The following is a 20,380-nucleotide window of genomic DNA, read 5'->3' as shown; positions in this document are numbered from 1 at the left end:
TGACATTTATTGTCCTGAACACTGTGGTTTCAATGACAGCCTCATTTGTAAGACTGCATTTAGTTTGAATATACGTATGTTGGTTAATATGATGCAGTTGCAATTAAAATTTCATTTAAATATTAATTGCACATTCCTCAAACTGCCATCTTGCAGCATTCTTCATTGATGACCACAATTTCACATACTACATGACGATTGTAGCAGATGTTGTCCAAGTGACAGTTCTGAAGATTACCTTGTTTTTTGTTCTTTTCTAGAAATAATTTAACTGTTTTTATCTTTTTTGTATTTTCATTTCCAACGTCTTCTCGCTGCAGCATTTTCAGTTTTGCCTAGGACTTGTAATTTTGTGGTTTTGGCCAAAGTGAGGACATGAAGATATTAAAATGAATGTGAATTTTTTTATTCACTGAAGGTTAGTGGATTGAAACAACCATGTAATTTGTGAAAATGTCCGGCAGGAATATTAATGACTTCACGATATTCTAAAACTTACCTGTGTAATATTATTCTTCATGACCATTCTGGTCATGGCAGGCGCAATGCCTAAATCAGATAACATGTTCCGTAACTCTGATTTTAATTAGCTTCCTAAATTAACTTACAAATACATTGTCCACTTTAGATGGTCAACATGATGGCAGAGACCTGTTGCGCTTGCCATTTGGTCAGTGATTGGTCAGTCCAAACATATGATAAATAACTTAATGGCGGTCTTGCTCGAAATGGACATCGGTATTGACAAAAGTAATGGAGAAATTAATGAGATTTTCTTTCAGTATGTGCAATCGTCACACTAATGTTTGATTTCACATGCTGATTAAGATCACCAATAATAATAGTTAAAGGTCACCCTGGTCTTGTAGTCATACAAGAGAGTAATTGAATTTCGGGGTTTTTTCATTGCACCTCCCATATGGGGTTTGAAGGGGTTTTGGAGACAGTTGCGATAGTTTCAAAAACAGCCATTGACTTTTTAATCAGACTGAAGAGTTCTTTATTCTTTGGCATGTTTTCGTTAATCAGGGGGATTAAGGAAATCTAATTTAACATGTATTGTGATGTTTGGTACACAAAGCAATACTTTAAGAATCTAATTTTCGGATTTAAACATCTGAAAGGGATTAGGGGTCACCTCTTAAAGCAGCCTTTGCAAATTCTGATTTTAGATATCTGAGGAACATTTCATCACTTGCCTTCGATGTTAAGAAATGTCTTTTATGTTAAAATGTAGTTTCTAATTAACTTTAGCTTGTGTTATATTGAAAGTATTGTGAAAGTTTTGGTTAGGCCTAAACTGATGCAAAACAAGGTCTTCAGTTTTGTATATATAAGATCCCTGGTGATCTTGGTGTATTTCTGGTTTATATGCTTGGGACCATGCAAAATTTCTGGTTTATATGCTTGGGACCATGCAAAATTTCTGGTTTATATGTTTGGGACCATGCAAAATTTCTGGTTTATATGTTTGGGACCATGCAAAATTTCTGGTTTATATGCTTGGGACCATGCAAAATTTGTTTCTTAAAGGATTCAGACCAATGGTCAGTTGTAACAGCCCAAGCAGTTTAAGCATATTGCCAGTTATTAATTTTTGAACATAATAACAGGCTTAACATATATACATGTATGTACATTAAGTTATACATATATTGAATATTATATCATACAGCATTTATTTTGCATCCTTTACGCTATACATTCTTATACAGTCAAACTTTGTTTGCTCAAACCGCCCTTCGCATCCTCTACAGTGCAGAGTTACCTGACCAGACAAAGCCTACCAGAAAAGAGAGAGAGAGTAAAATTTAGATACAAGCAAATTTAGCCTAGCACTTCATAAATAGCTAAAGGTTTTGCCACTAATGCACCATTTCATACCCATTACAGCACTTTCCTTATAGGCAATAAAGGTTCCTTTTGTATATGCTTACAACAAGCTATAAGTAGATTTTTAAAAAAAGTTTTCCAACTTTTATCAAGGCTCTGCCTACCACCTGTTTAACTGGGAATTTAATATCTTTTAAACCGGGAGTTGATAAAATGTATTTATGGTTATATACTCCTTTCTTGACCACTACATATGATATAGGTATTGTTTCCCGCTCTTTTGTCAAGTGCCCGCAACGGCAAACAATCGGTAAATGATCACTTGATTGATGGTATAAAATTTTATATTGACACATTTGACACAATATCTTCATATAAAAATTCACGAGTGACCGAAATTAACTGCCACGCTGTACAATTACGTACTAGTATTCTTTTCGTAAATGTTTGTTTCTCATGTGTTCCGACGACTAATTTATGTCTTTATATCAGGTGATTATAAAATTAGTCAGGATTTGTGCTGCTGTAAACACATTGATGAGTTTTGTCAGACATCAAAATATAGGGTGTTTCAAAAAAATGGCCAAAATTTTAATAGCAGTTTTAATGATTGAAAAAATTTTGTGGGTTAAAAAATATCTCTAAGATATCTTCATGCGAATCTTTTTAATGTTTGTAACAGAAGAATGCTTATTTTTTTGGTCTTATGTAAAATATTTAGAAAAAAATAAAAGCATTTGGATGAAGTTAAAAATTTTACGAATGTAATGTTTTGTTGAAACACCCGGTATATTGCAAATTATTGCACTATAACATGGAACTGACTCAATAAGATGCTATTTTATTGGATGTTTTTTGTAACATAATCCGCCTATTGTTTGATATTGAAACTGTACCGTTTTATTCTTGTCATGGTTGAAGAATCTATTTGTACAAATGTTTACAATCTGTGACTATAGGTTCGTGATGTTTTGTATGGTTCTTCTGTATCAGTTTGCCAATTTTAGTGTCTATTTTCATTGTGTTTTGTTACTTTGAGTTAGACGGATCATTGGCGGGATCATAAGATCACTTTATTTGTGGCCGCAACAAATTAAGAAAAATTAAACCTACACTTTAATGAAACTGGAGACAAAGGGCCTCTGGATGTCATCTTTTGTCAATCACTCCTTTGTACGATCAGATTCTATCGTCTTAAAGATGCTTTCAGTAATAGTAGAAGTACCTCTGTACTTTCAGATGTTTCTAAAATAAGAGAAAAAAAAATTCTAAACACCATATTGGAACCCGTATGTTGCATTTATTTCTTTTTAGCTCACCTGAGCTGAGTTTTTCTGATCGCTCGATGTCCGGCGTCTGTCGTCTGTCTGTCGTCTGTCAACATTTGGCTTGTGTATGCGATCGAGGCTGTATTTTTCAACTGATCTTCATGAATTTTGGTCAGAATGATAACCTTGATGAAATCTAGGCCGAGTTTGAAAATGGGTCATCTGGGGTCAAAAACTAGGTCACTAGCTCAAATGAAACAAAAACCTTGTGTATGCGATAGAGGCTGTATTTTTCAATTAATCTTCATGAATTTTGGTCAGAATGATAACCTTGATCAAATATAGGTCGAGTTCGAAAATGGGTCATCTGGGGTCAAAAACTAGGTCACTAGGTCAAATCAAAGAAAAAGCTTGTGTATGCGATAGAGGCTGTATTTTTCGATTGATCTTCCCGAAATTAAGTCAAAATAATAACCTTAATGAAATCTAGGCCGAGATTGAAAATGGGTCATTTTGGATCAAAAGTAGGTCACTAGGTCAAATCAAAGAAAAACCTTGTGTATGCGATAGATGCTGTATTTTTCAATTGATCTTCATGAAATTTGGTCAGAATAATTGCATTGATAAAATATTAGTCAAGTTTGAATATGGGTCATCAGGGGTCAAAAATTAGGTCACTAGGTCAAATCAAAGAAAAACTTTGTGTATGCAATAGAAGCTGTATTTTTCAATAAACCTTCAAAAAATTATGTGTGAATAATAGCCTTGATGAAATCTAGGTCAAGTTTGAATATGGGTCATCTTGGATCAAAAAGTAGGTCACTAGGTCAAATCAAAGAAAAAACTTGTGTACGCTATAGAGGCTGTATTTTTCAACTGATCTTCATGAAATTTGGTCGAAGTGATTGCCTTGATAAAATCTACGTTGAGTTTGATTATGAGTCATCTGGGGTAAGAAAGTAGGTCACTAGGTCAAATCAAAGAAACACCTTGTGTATGTGATAGAGGCTGTATTTTTCAACTGATCTTCATGAAATTTTTGTCAGAATGATAGCCTTGAAGAAATTTGGGTCAAGTTTGAATATGGATAAGCTGGGTTTAAAAACTAGGTCACTAGGTTAAATAATGGAAAAACCTTGTGTATGCAATAGGGCTGCATTTTACACTGGATTTCATAATATTTGTTCAGAATGGTTGCCTTGATGAAATCTAGGTCAAGTTCGAATATGGGTAGTCTGGGGTCAAAAACTAGGTCACTAGGTCAAATCAAAGAAACACCTTCTGTATGCGATAGAGGCTGTATTTTTCAATTAATCTTGAAATTTGGTCAGAATGATAGCCTTGATGAACTCTAGGTTAAGTTTGAATATGGGTCATCTGGGATCAAGAACTAGGTCACTAGGTCAGATCAAAGAAAATACTTGTTTATACTCTAGATTTTTTGCTCCAATTTTAATGATAATTGGTCAGAATATTTTTTCCATGAAATCATTAGGTCAAACATGTTTACACTGTTATGATGTGTTGTGGTGTGTTTCTCAGGTGAGCGACCTAGGGCCATCTTGGCCCTCTTGTTTCTTTTTACTAACAACCAAACACCACAGAAATGATAAAGAGAACAGAGATAATTAAGCCGCACCATGAGAAAACCAACATAGTGCGTTTGCGACCAGCATGGATCCAGACTAGCCTTCGCATCTGCACAGTCTGGTCAGGATCCATGCTGTTTGCTTTCAAAGCCTATTGCAGTTAGAGTAACTGTTAGCAAACAGCATGGATCCTGACCAGACTGCTGGTCGCAAAACCACTATGTTGGTTTTCTCATGGCGCGGCTCTCTTTAATTTGAAAGATGAGCATTGGATATAATTAAGTATATAAATTAAAACGTATTGTCTAAAAATATGAGTTGAAACAAAATGGCTGCCTCAGAAATTTCTCATTTATAAGGCTGTTTGAAATAGATGCCAACAAAAAGTAAAATGGACACCAGATCAAAGTTTAAAACTGGGTTTAGTGCTTAGTAGGTATTCCCTGAAAGCTGTTACCATTATTGAGTTATTGTATAAATTGTCAGCTCCTAAGTGGTTAGACTTAATAGATTGTTCTAGAATTGTCAGCCAGCATGAAACATTGATATCGCTTTGAAATTCTATACAGTTTAGAAGCACAGGAAGCTTTGTATCAGGTAAAGGGGTAGCCATGATTTATTAGAATCGAGATAATTTTCTGTCATTTATCATAACAGACATAATCTTGATGTCTTTGGCTGAAGTTCTGTGCTGATAGTTTTATCATCTGTTTTCAACCAGCCCACACACTTATTGATGGACTAGTTATGACATATTAAGACAGGAGGTCTGAGTTGATGTCATGTGTCTAAGTTTGTCAGAAAACAGTCACAGATTATGAGCTCCAGCCTGAAAGGCTTATTGAATAAGGAAAGATTTACCTGGTGAACCAAGCGTTTTTAGCTCACCTGAGCCAAAGACTCAGGGTGAGCTGTTGTGATTGTTCAATCCGGCATCCGTCTGTAAACTTTTACTTCAAACGACATCTCCTCATAAACCACTAGGCCAATTTCATCCAACTTCACAGGAATGTTCCTTGGGTGAAGCTCTACAAAAATTGTTCAAAGAATTGAATTCCATTGAGAACTCTGGTTGCCATGGCAACCGAAAGGAAAAACTTAAAAAATCTTGTTCTCAAAAACCACAAGCTCTAGAGCTTAGATATTTAGTGTGAAGCATTCCCTAGTGGACCTCTACCAAATTTGTTCAAATCATGACCCCGGGGTCAAAATTGACCCCGCCCCAGGGGTCATATGATTTTACATAGGAAAATCTTAAAAAATCTTCTTCTCAAAAACCAGAAGCCCTAGAGCTTAGATATTTGACATGTAGCATTGCCTAGTGAACCTCTACTAAAGTTGTTCAAATCATGACCCTGGGGTCAAAATCGACCCCTGCCCAAGGGGTCGCTTGATTTTACATAGATTTCTATAGGAAAATCTTCAAATTTTTTAAAAAAATAAACCAGAAAGCCTAGAGCTTAGATATTTGACATGTTGCATTGCCTAGTGGACCTCTACAAAATTTGTTCAAATCATGACCCCCGGGGTCAAAATTGACCCCGTCCCAGGGGTCATTTGATTTTACATAGGAAAATCTTCAAAATTTTCTTAAAATAAACCAGAAGGCCTAGAGCTTAGATATTTAACATGTAGCATTGCCTAGTGGACCTCTACAAAATTTATTCAAATCATGACCCCGGGGTCAAAATTGACCCCGCCCCAGGGGTCACTTGATTTTACATCGGAAAATCTTCAAAAATTTTCTAAAAATAAACTGGAAGGCCTAGAGCTTAGATATTTGACATGTAACATTGCCTAGTAGACTTCTGCAAAATTTGTTCAAATCATGACCCCGCCCCATGGGGTTACTTGATTGTACATAGAAAAATCTTCAAAATTTTCTAAAAATAAACCAGAAGGCCTAGAGCTTAGATATTTGACATGTAGCATTGCCTAGTGGACCTCTACAAAATTTGTTCAAATCTTGACCCCCCAGGGTCAAATTGACCCAGCCCCACGGGTTACTTGATTGTACATAGGGAAATCTTCATAAATTTGCTAAAAATAAACCAGAAGCCCTAGATCTTAGATATTTGATATGTAACATTGCCTAGTAGACTTCTACAAACTTTGTTCAAATCGTGACCCCTGGGGTAAAATTGGCCCCGCCCCAGGAGTTACTTGATTGTACGTCGGAAAATCTTCCAAAAAATTTCTAAAAATCATCAGTTCGACATTTGAAAGATGTAGCTCATATTACTCAGGTGAGAGATCCGGGGTCATCGTGACCCTCTTGTTTGTTAAATTCTCAAGAGTTTTTATGGTTATCAGCTCTAGTACCTGAGCTTGAAAAATAAAATATTGATACATTTATCAAACTTGAAAGAAAGAGCTGTTTGCTATACTTGCAGAGTATTAAAAAGTTGGTTCAGATACTACATACTCTTCCTGTACATTAAGACAGGGTAGATTATTGTGTTTTATTTTGCAATTTGACTGAATTACTTGTATTTACACTATGTAGCTGTAAGAGTTAATGATTTTGTTAAATTTGCATGTTGCTTTATTCACAAATATTCTTGAAAACATTAAAAAACAAAACGTCAAGAATATTATGTAATCTACTGTCATAATTTAAGGTTGAAGTTCTGCACATAGCCATTTATTATAACTCCCTGTGATGATTTGTAGACATTAAGGTTTCTTTTGTTTTTACTATTGTTGTGGTTGTAACAGAAGATAAATCATTTGCATATTATAAGATAAATTGGCTTTAATTAAATGAAAAAAAAGTTTTGCCGCTGTGCCTGTCTAATTTTTTTCTTGTCTCTCAGAAAGACATCGTCACAAACAGAGGTGTAATGATAATTTGTACAATGGGGGTACGCGTGTCAGCCGTAGGATAATGGAAGCTATTTGTTACCCAAGCAATTAGTGACACTGGGGTCTTCTCGAACAATAGTTGAGAGCTAATGTCACGAGTTTTTGTGTTTTAATACATCAATTCTCACCAGTAAATGAATCAGAGCTGCGGGAGGTGTAAAATCTCTTAGGCACCGAGCAAGTTTTAAAAGGGTATAATCAAATTTACTAAAGTTGATCAACACCAAAGTTCAGTTTTCCAGCCTTTTTTTTCCTTCAGAAAGAAATGAGAAATAGCGCTTGTTTTGTTCTCAGTGCTAATGTTTTCTTTTTTACATGTATGTTCTTTTTTCGATTTACAGTTCAATCCTATTTTTATCCTCAGAAATGTTTTGAAGTGTGTTTTATTGCTAACCTTGTTGGAAAGTAACCTATGTGGAGCAAAACTTCAGGAAAGACAGAAATTTTAAAATGGGCAGAATAAAAGCACAAAATCAGGGCAGGTTAAAATAAAAGCACAAAACCATTGCATCCACTTAAAATGGGCAAAAAAGCACAAAATCATTGCACTGCAGGGTAAAATAAAAGCACAAAATTAGTGCAGGGTAAGATAAGATCAGTGCAGGGTAAAATAAGTTAAATTATGGGCAAAAATAAAAGCACAAAATCAGGGCAGGTTTAAATAAAAGCACAAAACCATTGCATCCACTTAAAATAGGCAAAAAAGCACAAAATCAATGCAGGGTAAGATAAAGCACAAAATCAGTGCAGGGTAAGATAAAATCAGTGCAGGGTAAAATAAAATCAGTGCAGGATAAAATAAAAGTACAAAATCAGTGTAGGGTAAGATAAAATCTGTACAGGGTAAAATAAAAGCACAAAATCAGGCAGCTGCTTATGATGGGAGAGAGATAGCAAAAATTCAATGCATTCCCTTAAAATGGGCAAAATAAAGTGTATAGACTTAACAGATTTTCACCATCTTTGACAGACTGATGTCACTTCACAGCCTTAGGTTATAAACTAGGAAAGAACTTTTCTGGAGCTTTGAATTGAAAGTATTTTTCTGGAACTTTGAATTGATTGCATTTCTCCTCACATTAACCCTTACCCAGCTAAATTTCTATAATGAACTTGTCCATCTTTCAATTTGGACAGTACCAATCACTGTTAAAAAGGGTGCTTACCAAAAAGGTACTGACTGAATGGCGAACAGTGCAGACCGTGATCAGACTGCACGGATGTGCAGGCTGATCTTGGCCTGCACTGGTTGCAAAGACAAAGGAAGAATCAATTGCCGCCAGCAGGCTAAAGGTTAAAGTTCAGATTTGTTTCATATCTTAAGGTGAAACGTGATGACTTGGCAAAACCTTTTAGTAACATGAAGAGTCTTTTAACTATTTTCTTTGAATACATTGCCAAAGGTGTTTTGTTAAAAAGGAGAGAGAATAGATTAAATGAAAAGAACTTTGTTCTTTTTCCCAAAAGAAGAAATTGAGCCGCGCCATGAGAAAACAAACATAGTGGGTTTGCGACCAGCATGGATCCAGACCAGCCTGCGCATCTGCGCAGTCTGGTCAGGATCCATGCTGTTCGCTTTCAAAGGCTATTGCAATTATAGAAACTGTTAGCGAACAGCATGGATCCTGACAAGACTGCGTGGATGCGCAGGCTGGTCTGGATCCATGCTGGTCGCAAAGCCACTATGTTGGTTTTCCCATGGCACGGCTCAAACTGTAATCTTTCATTGGCAGGAAATCCTTTGGCTGATTATGAGATTTTCATGCAGTTTCCATTTGACTTAATTTCTCATTACTGAGGTTTAACGATTTCTTAAACATGGGAATCGAAATCAGTGGTTAACACTGTAGTTATAATGTTAATGTCATTCTTAAGTAAAAAAAAAAAAAAACATTTACATTTTCATTCAGCAATATAAGTTTGATAAAAGAAATCAGTCTTGAAAAAGTCCTTATTTGAGAAGTTATGAGAACAAGCACAACATCTGATAATGCCACATACAGTATATATATAACCCTGTATTAAATGACACCTCTTATGGGCGAATACCTGTCTACAACAGTTACTGCAAATATGCTCTTCCCAGCTGTGCTGCAGAAAGCGTAATTTACTATAAACCTTTCCTGTAAGAAAAAACATATTTGCCATAACAGAAGCTGGGTGGAAAAAAACTGTCATATCTCCTTCTTTATTCAATATGGGTTAAAAAGAGTTTTTCATTCAACCCTTGCATTGTGTGAAGTTATTCTGTAGAGTCCTTAAACACACCAATGGAGAATATATTCTTGTTGCTGTATTTTTAAGGAGAGTTTTGGCGCTTTGTTATGAAATTTATGATTTAGTTGAAGTGCTTTCAAAATAGATCTAACTCTTCCCTAATATCTCCTTCAGGTTTTGCATATGTCACAAGCAACATATTGTTGAAATAAATTGATTGAATATACTCCAGGCTGAAGCACGTGTTATTGATACTCAGTTACGCCCAGGGACAATGACTTTTCTGCAATTTAAAATCGCTAATAGCTGCGTTCAATTTAAACAGTTTCAATTGAAATCCTTCAAGAGTGATCTTGAGAATTTCAGGTACAGTTTAAGAGCTATAAAACACATTATTACGATCATCGCGAAATGTTTGATGTAATTTACGACAAATACGCCTCAACCAGGCACGGCATTGATCCCATTGTTAGGCCTGTATCGAAATAATTCAGGTCAAATACATTTTAGTTAATGCTGTTTCAATAGAATCTGAACTAACGTTTTTAGTTTTATGATAGGTTTTTATGTTGGTAGCTTTGTACCTGTCCTTGATTTAAATAAAAATGTTTTAAAGTTGTGTTTGAAAGCGTGTTTCGAGATTTTTTTGTCTATTTTGTTTTCTGTTTAATAGCATGCCCTGGTAATTGATGGTAAGTTTGGCCACTTCACTTTCAATGTCGGTTTTCAGTTTATTTGCATTTTAAAGATACATACAAATTAAGTGCTTGATAAAATTTTCTATTTATGAAATTGATTTCAAGCAAAAGTTAAATATTTGACTTTAAGAAGGGGGTTTATTTCCACTACTTGCAAAAAATCTACCCTTTAAGTCTTGTAAAACGTGAATAAGAATAAATTGTACCTTAAGTCTGTGACTCAATAATCTTTTCTTGCGGAGTGTGGGTGCCGCTGTGTACAAGTGATAAAGATTGCTGACTTTGAGTCAAATACCTCTTATATGAGTTCAGAACCTCACTTGGAGTGTAAACTTCTTTTATGCAGGGTATCCGTCTAATTGGCTTGCCAAAGGTCTATGGTTTAATCCAGGCGCTTAAGCCTGTGCCTGAAGTAATGTTAGAAGAAGCCGCCTTGACTTGTTTCCCACTATACAAGCCGGAAAGTTGTCATATGACCTTAGTTGTATTGCAGTGTCTTCAGATGCCAATGAAACAACTACACTGACGAGATAAAGAAACGCCTCATTCAAACTCGGTATACAATTTTCGTTAACCGTGATTCAAAATTAGAAAAGAACAATTCCATTCGCAAATTAGATGCTTTACAAGAATTTATGGTCAATAAGAAATCATTTCATTGTCGCATTATGCTTAAATCATGAATTTTAATAGCCCGGTCGGAGAAATGCATTAGAAAAATCAGTAGCGCGTGTGGCCATCTCTGCTAGCAACCACAGCAGCAAGGCGACGCCTCATAGAGCCGCACCAGTTGCGTAACAGATACCGTGGGATTCTGGCCCACTCCTGGTGCAGCGCTGCTACCATTTCCCGGACGTTTGCTGGCTGGGGTTGACGTTGGCGTAACCGCCGTCCGAGATAATCCCACGCGTGTTCAATCGGATTGCAGTCCGGTGAACACGCCGGCCAAGGTAAAACATTAATGTTTCTAGCCTGTAGAAAGTCCCTGGTGACGCGTGCAACGTGAGGTCGCGCGTTGTCGTGCTGATAGACTTATCCTTGACGTTGACGGAATAAAGGGACAACTACATGACGTAATATCTGGTCGATGTAACGCCTGGCTGTGAGATTACCTTGGCAAACGACGAGTTGGGACTTAAACCTATGGTTGATTGCTGCCCACACCATTACTCCACCTCCACCGTAACGATTGTGCTCCAAAACGCAATTGTTTGCGTAGCGTTCATGGCGTCGTCTGTAGACACGGATACGTCCGTCGGCGTTCCACAAGTTGAAATGCGACTCGTCCCTGAATACTACGTTCTGCCAATGCTGGCCGCGATGGTTGCGGGCCCAAATAAGACGTTGGTGACGGTGGCGTAACGTTAGAATTAGACCGCGGTAGGGCCTACGACAGGTAATTCCACGTTCTCTGAGTCGATTTCTCACTGTATGTCGACTAATTGGACGTCCACGGTTACCTACAACTATACGTGACGTAGATTGCGCCGTCACAAATCTGTCACGTAAATGACGTTGACGTATATAATTATCCTGTCATATTGACGTTACACGCGGTCTACCTGAACGTGGTCTATCGATAGACGTTCCCGTGTCTCTAACACGTCGAATAAGACACACAATTGTCGAACGAGAGACGTTAAAACGTCTAGCAACTTGTTCCTGCGTTCGCCCACATTCAAGCATAGCCAAAACCTGAGCCCCCTCTTCAGAATTCGGCCTCGGCATAACGGAAACTAATGTTTTTTTCAGAGAATAGCTGAAAATATGGTTGTGTGTCGTATTACACATGTACATGTGCAAAAATCGTTCAATCAAACCACATGGTTTACATGCACGGACTGCACGAGGAAATCATGACCAGGTACATGAAGTGAACAAATGGCTGAATGAAATCGCGCGAGTTTTTGTTCACTGTGTTTGTCGGTCAGAGTACATGTAGATTTACTACATTTCACAACAATTAAAAGCGTTAGGAAAAAAATAACGCCAAATTTCAATGAGGCGTTTCTTTATCTCGTCAGTATACATGGCAAAAACTTTTGCAATAAAGGCATTGGTGCAAAACAACTGAGATTTTCTCCTGCTTAAATCAACAGTGATGTAATTTTAGATTGTACATTTACACTGAACGGAATTTACTGTTGAGTGATGATTTTATTCACAAGCAATATGGTATCATCAGTAGAAGTTCCGTTTCTTCATTAAACATGATGGGTAACTGCATTATTATCATATATGACCTAATATGTGTTTTGTCTAGTGTGGTTCTGGGACAAATTGTGTCTGAAAATAATTGGACTAGTTTAGAATTGAGTCTTTCCATTGGTCAGTTTCAAGACTTTAGTTCAAAACCAACCAGTCAAATGCTGTTTTGACCTGATTTCCAAACTCTTGTTTTGAACTTAGTAAATAAGGAACATCAGTACTTGTTTTGTTTAGTTTTTTAATAATATTCATGATTACTTTTCTTAGGGAGTCTGTCTAGAACTAGACACCTGTCAGTCATAACTGTTTGGTTCAACCAACTTGCTCTTGGAGTGCTTGCTTTGGTCTACAAGAACGGGGAAAGTTGGGCGAAAATTGTAAAAAAAGTTTTATCTTCTTATTATTTTTGAATATTATTATATACATATGATATATTATTTACCCTTATCATGCTCAGGACACAATTGATTCTGCATTTGCGACCAGTGCAGATCATGATCAGCCTGCACATTCGAGCAGTCTGATCATGATCTGCACTGTTCGCCATTCAGTCAGTATCTTGCACCCCTTTTAACAGTTAATGGTACTGTCCAAATTGAAAAATGGACAAGTTCATTATAGAAATTTAGTAGGGTAAGGTGCTTTAAAAGATTCATGAGAAACAGTGCACTGAAGCAGTAAAATTCTATTTTTAGGAGTACATTTTTAGGAATACATAGAAGTTTGGCTTAATGCTTGACAGATTGACTTGAATTGCCGAGAAAGCGTGGCCCATCTGACATGTATCACCTATAATTTTCTGCTATGAAGCCCATGTCCCTTTGAGAAGGAAGTATTCTACTGTCAGATTTCATGTCTTCTAGTGTCATACATTTTGTAATAAATGACAACAATTTTGAAAACTTTGGGGGATACAAAAAATCTCTTTTCATAATATGTGTTTTTATGCGTTTTTAAAAAAATTAGATACTACATGCCTTTGAGTTATATATATTTTTTCCAATTAACCTAGTGCAAGAAGTAACTGATGCAAAAAATAAAAGTTGTCATAAAAAAGATCTTGTGCGATTCATCTTCGGTACAGCTTTTTGTAGTTTTATCTGCCGTGTCACATAAAGTTGTGTCACAATACTGACTGCAATTTATTACTGTCATCACAAGTTTTGATGGTGTCATTTATTCAAGGGTAACAGCAAAAACTGGATGAGGGATCGTAAAACATGGCTGCTTTATACATACTCGGGATTTCAATTTTTGTTGCAGTTTCAGTTAAAGCAATTTATTGTATATATATATATATACATGTATATTATGCACAAATTTTTGTAAACATTATTTTCTTTATTCACTTAAACATTTTGTTCTCTAGAATGTAGCGTCAGTTATGTTAAAATTATATGTAGTTTATTTGAATCTATTTGGTAGAAAATAGCTTCATTCTTACTGAATTTCTCTAGAATATTATTATATAATGTAATATGAAAGATAATTTTTAGGAAGAAATTATGCTGCAAGTTTCATTGTTTTCTGATTTTACTGATTTAAATTTACATCAAATATAAATTGCATGTTTTTAAACATGCAAATATTGTTGATTGTAGAGGTTCTTCGGCAAAAATGTTGTCACTTGATGTTTCCCACAATTTATTATTAGGTTACGTCATATTTGAAATGTTGTTTAATATTTACAGACAGAAGATATTATTTCCTATATAATGAAAAATTATAATATACCGCACAAGGAAATTTTATTTCATTTAAATAAAGCTTTATATAAATGTTATTGTTATAACACTCACTTCTTCAAGGCCAACAATTGCAATTTTATATGCAGTTCTAAATGCATGTTTTGAATTATATATTTTCCTTTTCTCCAACAACTTCAGACAAAGTCTAAGTATCTATGAAGACTGCTTTAACGATAAATGATGAAGACGCAGATTAAATAGCTGCAGGCGGTTTCAGTGATACCCATATGTTACATCGAGTATCAACATCGTTAAAATATACGGCCAACTTTTTGTTTGAGATTATGTTATTTTAGAGACCGAAAAGGAAAAACTAGATTTTTTTCCACTTGGGCGATTTTTGTTTTATGAAAACAGATCGTCGCTCCTGGAGAGATAACGTAAGGAAGATTTCGGCTTCTTTCAAATTTGATAAACAGCATCCTATTGATGGCGAGTGTATTAGTTGAAAGTTAAGTATGGGGTACTGTGGCGATATTACGTTATAGCCCTCTAGTGTTTGTTTAGTAAGTAATATATTATTCGGACCTTGACAGCATGGTACAGCGGGAGATTATTATCAAGAAAATATTAGCTAATAGTTGCGGAAATATTGAAAAACTTGATTTGTCACTTCAAGGTAGGGTTATTTTGTTAAATGAAAAAAGACGTTAATGTAGCTTCTTTTGAAATCATTTAGAGGTACTTTTAAATACGTGTAACAGAAATGAAAGTAGTTTAAAATAAAAAAAAAAGTTGTATAAATTCGCACATTTTTTCATGAAAATTTTTGAAAATAGGCAATAATATTATGACATTAGAATATGTTGATGGGATCATGGTTTAGCTAGAACCTTTCCAGAAGCTGTTACTGGCTGGAAACGTAGATGTGGTGTAAGAAATGTACCTTGTGACTAAAAGATTGTTTGTATTTGTGTAGAATTTCAATGATTTTTGAAGATGGTCATTCAAACTAACAATACTGAATGCTTCCCTTACCCTGCTAAATTTCTATAATGACCTTGTCCATCTTCCAGTTTTGACTTGTACCATTAACTGTTAAAAGGGGTACTTACCAAAATAATACTGGCTGAATAGTGAACAGTGCAGATCATGATCAGACTGCATGGATGTGCAGGCTGATCATGATCTACACTGGTCCCAAAGGCAGAATCAATTGTGTCCAGCATGTTAAGGGTTAAGGACACTGATTCTGGCGATTGTTCATTTCTTCTAAACCGTGCTGATGATCTTGAAGGTTTTAGTATGTTTCAGTTTAACAGTCATTGTATGATATTAAACAGAAGTAAAGTATCTGTTCAAGGATGATATGATATTGTTCAGCTTGTTAAAATTTCATAAATGTTATAGCGCAGCATTGTCTTCAACGAAATTTGATGCCTCGTAACATTATGCATTAATAATTTAGCTTGCTTAAAATCTTTATAATGAACTATTTATGTACCGGTTTTGTACGTAGGCTTTTCAGATGGTAAATTGGTACTTGAAACTGTATTCCTTTACAGCGTAGTTTCTCACTGGAATTGTTACAGATTTGATCGACAAAATTGGTAATTTAATTCTTCAGTGCAATAGATATCATTCATTTTGGATAAAATCTTAATGTGAATTGTTGTGTTTAAGTTTAAAACGAAAATGTCTCCTAGGCATGGAAATAAGATGTTATGATGTGTAAGTCCTCATTAGCAAGTGGGTAAATGGTAGGAATTAAAGAGATATTATTATATATTCTTGCTTAATTTGATTGTGCCTTAATGAAGTTCATCAAATCAGTTGCTATAAATTGGACAGAGAAAGGTAAATCGTGTTTTTTATATTCTTGCAGAGAATAAATAAGTCATAAGAGTGAAAATGTTATCGTGTCTTTTTAAGTAGTACATTGTGGCCTAAATAGCTGTATTTTCATTCTTATTTATGTATTAGTTTTTAACTCTCAAAGCAATTTTAGATTCTTCTTGTAATTTTTCTTTTCTTAATTCTGTCTAGTCAAAGTCTGTACAACCGTAAGGGAATCGTGACTGGCTTGACTGCAATCATGTTGTCAAAGTTCTTTTAGGAAGACAATTTCATCAGTGGATTGTTTTCACTACATGCCGAATGAAGAATTTTGAAGATATTTTTCTCTAGCTTTCTATGAAGAACAAAGAGGCCAGTTGCTTTTTTGGACCTTATTTCAGTAGTGGACAAGCACATAGGTTGAACATCCAAAGTAAGATTGAAACTTACTTTACACAGCCCAGGAAGGGCTTTCTCAAGTAAATGACTTTAACACATCCTGATGCTTTAACCCTACAGTGCTTTGAGGCTGGTGTTGCCAAAACAGGGACCCAAACCACTCAGCCATGGAGGTCCTTTGATTGAATCTGTCTTCAATGAAGAAAGTAATCCTGACTAATGTTACCTAGAAGTAAGATGTCATGTAGATGACAGGAACTGTCATTCAGATCCTAATTAAGTGCATGATTGACAGGTGATGGCCTTCCGTGAGAGTTGTGTATCCAAATATACCATGTATTTTCTTGTTAATTATGATATATAGTGACAGAAAGAATGTAAAATTGCATCTTTTCTGTTGTAGTAGCATCTGTGTGTGTGTTGCATCTGGGTGATGATGCTGTAATAATTGCATGATCCAGGAAGGTCACAATAGTCTTTGTTGTTGTATAGCCTTTGTCTGTTAATAATTATGATCCTTGTTTGGAAAGGAGTAGTGAAATAATAATTTTGAGCAGGTCCTAATTATAGAAATGTGTTTTAAAACTTAAAATTGATGGTAATCTAGAGTTGAAGATAATCTTGCACTAGAGGTGTGATATCAAAAAGCTTAATTTACATGGAAAATATGCATGTATTAATGCATTGAGAGCAATATCATTATTTCAGTGGCTGGAAAGAATGCTTGTGTGTCAGAATGAGAAGATCAGCTAAAGAAAAAATGATAGAAGTCACCTCTCCCTTCCCTGCTGCCTCTCTCCCCCAGCTGTAGCACTAGAAGGAATGGAAGTGTAAACTGAAATGTTCTTTTCTGATGTTGTTTTTTTTACACATAGGGTGTTCATGAGAATATTACTGGTGGAAATCCAGTTCTGTTGGTATTTCCAGTCTTTGGTTTAGAATTGCATTTGCATTCTGTGGTTTGTTTTTGTTGCTTAGAGGTATTGAATTTATTTAGCCATATGAAAATTGTATAGTCGACAACATAGTTTTAATAGGGATGAGTATATACAAATTTGTTTTTAGGACATGCAGATGAAGATTTTAGCCTTTATTTCTGATTCCTTGAGATAACTGACCTAACATTAACTAGAGACACTGTCTTTTAATTGATTTTGGCACATCATGAAAACAATTCTTTAGAACAAGTGTCAATTTTAAATCTTATTTTTTAAAATCTTGTCTCAAGGTATCAAAATATTTTCTGAGACAAGTGCTGAAGAGATAATTAATGATTTTAGGTGATTATGATCATTTAGGTCATTATTTTTGAAAACAATACTAAAGATAATATAAACATTTTGACAAGGGGATTTTCCGACTAATTAATCATGAACATCTCGTAGTGTCCGGAGATGACCGGCAACATTTGTTTTCGTCATGCTGGTTTTTGTCTACATCTATTCGAGGGTGACAATTTACAATGTCCGAGACCAGTCCAGTGTGTCAAATTGACTGGTTCTGATTTATAATTGTCTGAAGATTGCTTCAGGGGACAATTACTTAACACAGTCTACTGGGACTCGTTGACAGCTCCTGGGGTAAACAGGATCAGATAGAGGTGATCGCAAGAAGATATCAACATGCTTTTGTCTTGAAAAATAGCCTCTACCCAGTTAAATTCAATGTACTTTTATTTTACTTAGAGATTACAAAAAAATGAACTTGAGATTTAGGTCAATCAGACTCTGATGACAAGATAATATTTTTTGTTTAAATGGATTACGATCTGATAAAAAAGGAAGGTGACAGTCGTCTCTAGTTTATAAGTTGTAAATTTGTGAAAGTAATCATTTTCTTTATCAGATAAGTGAAGATTTACTCATAAGAAATACTTACTGGAAAGTGGATTGTATATTTTGCTCATTTGTGATCCTCAGTGTTAAGGTTTACAGTCATAAAATTTCTTTTAGAGGATTTATCTACATCAGGGACTTTTAAAGGCAGGTATAAACTTTTATCAAGTTTTCTTCTGGTAGGTTTCAGTTGGATCATGTCAAGAATTGCTCATAAATAATACTACTAATAATAATAATAAATAAAAAGCCATAGTCTTATGAAAATATTTCATATACTGGCTTTTAGAAATAAAAACGTGTTTACATATTTGAAAGTTCTGTTATATATAAGTTTCTTAATTTGTTTATGTTTTTCAAGTTGTGTCTAATAATACTGAAAAATAAATCTCAAATATGTGTGAAGAATTATTGCTGGTATTATCTTTATTAAATATTTTTTTAATCTAATAGTAACAATCTTTCAAACGTTACCATTTGAATTTATTAGTGTAATTAAAGGAACTAACATTTTTCTCAAAAAGAAAAAGAAAATCTAAAAATAAAATAAACATTGAATTTGTTTAACAATATTTTGTATTATAATAATAAGTTATGAAAGTTGCATATTTTTTGTAAGATTTCAGTGGTCTTCAGCAAAAAGAATAGCTATGAAATTGTTCTTTAAATATTTTTTTTTTTGTAATGTGGCTTTCTTCAGTTTAATAAATGTTTCATGAGCCATGTTTTTATATGCCCGAAGGGACGTATTATGTTATATGGGTGTCCGTCAGTCCGTCCGTTTCTTAAAGTGGCTTTCTTCGGTTTGATAAAAGTTTTATGAGTCATGTTTTTATACACCTGAAGGGATGTACTAAGTTATACCCCCAGTATCTGTCTGTCCGTCTGTCCGTTAGCAATTTCGTGTCAGCTCTGAAACTCTTGAACCCCTAAAAGGATTTCAAAGAAACTTGGCACAAATGTTCACCACACTGAGACAATGTGCAGAGCACGTGTTTCGGATGACTCGCTTCAAGGTCAAGGTCACACTTAGGGGTCAAAGGTCATATATGACTTTGTTGTGTGTATATTGCTCTGCATTGCAGTGCTCTTGTTTTTATTTGGCAGATCCTTTTTTTGTTCGCTTACAATAACTTCCCTATTATGTTACTATAAATAGCTTATTTTTAAACTTTTTTTATTATTGGCCGTAAGGAAAAACCGAGACCACTTTTCTGTGGTACAACATGGATGGTACCTTTAAATTTTGCTCCAAACCTCTGATGTAACCCTTTTGGCGTATATTGCCCTGCTTGGCAGAACTCTTGTTGTCCTTTGAAAAAATGGCTTATAAGGAAGTCTGTATTTAGCATCCAGCCATAGGAACGTCCTAATCAAGCTGACTAACCCTTAGCCTGCTGGCGGCAAGTGATTCTGCCTTTGCGACCAAAGCAGACCAAGATCAGCCAGCACTTCGGTGCAGTCTGATCATGGTCTGCACTGTTCGCCATTAAGTCAGTATCTTTTTGGTAAGCACTCCTTAACTGTTTATGGTACTGTCCAAATTGAAAGATGGACAAGTTCATTATAGAAATTTAGTAGAGTAAGGATTAATATCAATTTAGGAACTTAGCTAATTGACTGCTTAATACAGGGGCCACTGACTGTACACATGTGAAAGTGAATTAAGTATACCCCACATATCATTGCACTAAGTACAGTTAAAACACGATCCCTTGAACTCACTTATCTCAAAATTCCGTCTATCTCCAAAACATTTTCAAGTCCCCTCCCCAAAACGTGGCAAAATATCATTATAAGTTGAATTTCAGTTATCTCTGATTAAACCGATCGATCCCTCGGTGGTCAAGATACCGAGTTTCAACTGTACATGGGTTTAATTACATCATAATTAGTTTGTACTACATTTTTTAATCATTATATAGTAATTTAATTAAATGTGCC

The 20,380-nt window shown here is 35.2% G+C and overlaps 1 protein-coding gene across 2 annotated transcripts in view; it reads left to right on the top strand.

Moving 5' to 3' along the window:
• LOC123558501 (protocadherin-9-like) overlaps nt 1–20,380 on the top strand; it is an 85,217-nt gene that overhangs the window by 27,627 nt on the left and 37,210 nt on the right. The window contains exon 1 of one of the 2 annotated variants that reach the window (XM_053543850.1): nt 14,907–15,045. The exons of the other annotated variant lie outside the window; for it this stretch is intronic. The gene's annotated coding sequence lies outside the window, so the exon portion shown is untranslated. Of the gene's footprint in view, nt 1–14,906; nt 15,046–20,380 lie in introns of those variants that run through there. 2 annotated transcript variants of the gene reach the window in all.

Source organism: Mercenaria mercenaria, chromosome 5 (assembly GCF_021730395.1).
Source record: "Mercenaria mercenaria strain notata chromosome 5, MADL_Memer_1, whole genome shotgun sequence".
Lineage (NCBI taxonomy): Eukaryota > Metazoa > Mollusca > Bivalvia > Venerida > Veneridae > Mercenaria > Mercenaria mercenaria.
The sequence above is the reverse complement of the archived record's forward strand: the minus strand, read 5'-3'. Positions and strand labels throughout refer to the sequence as shown.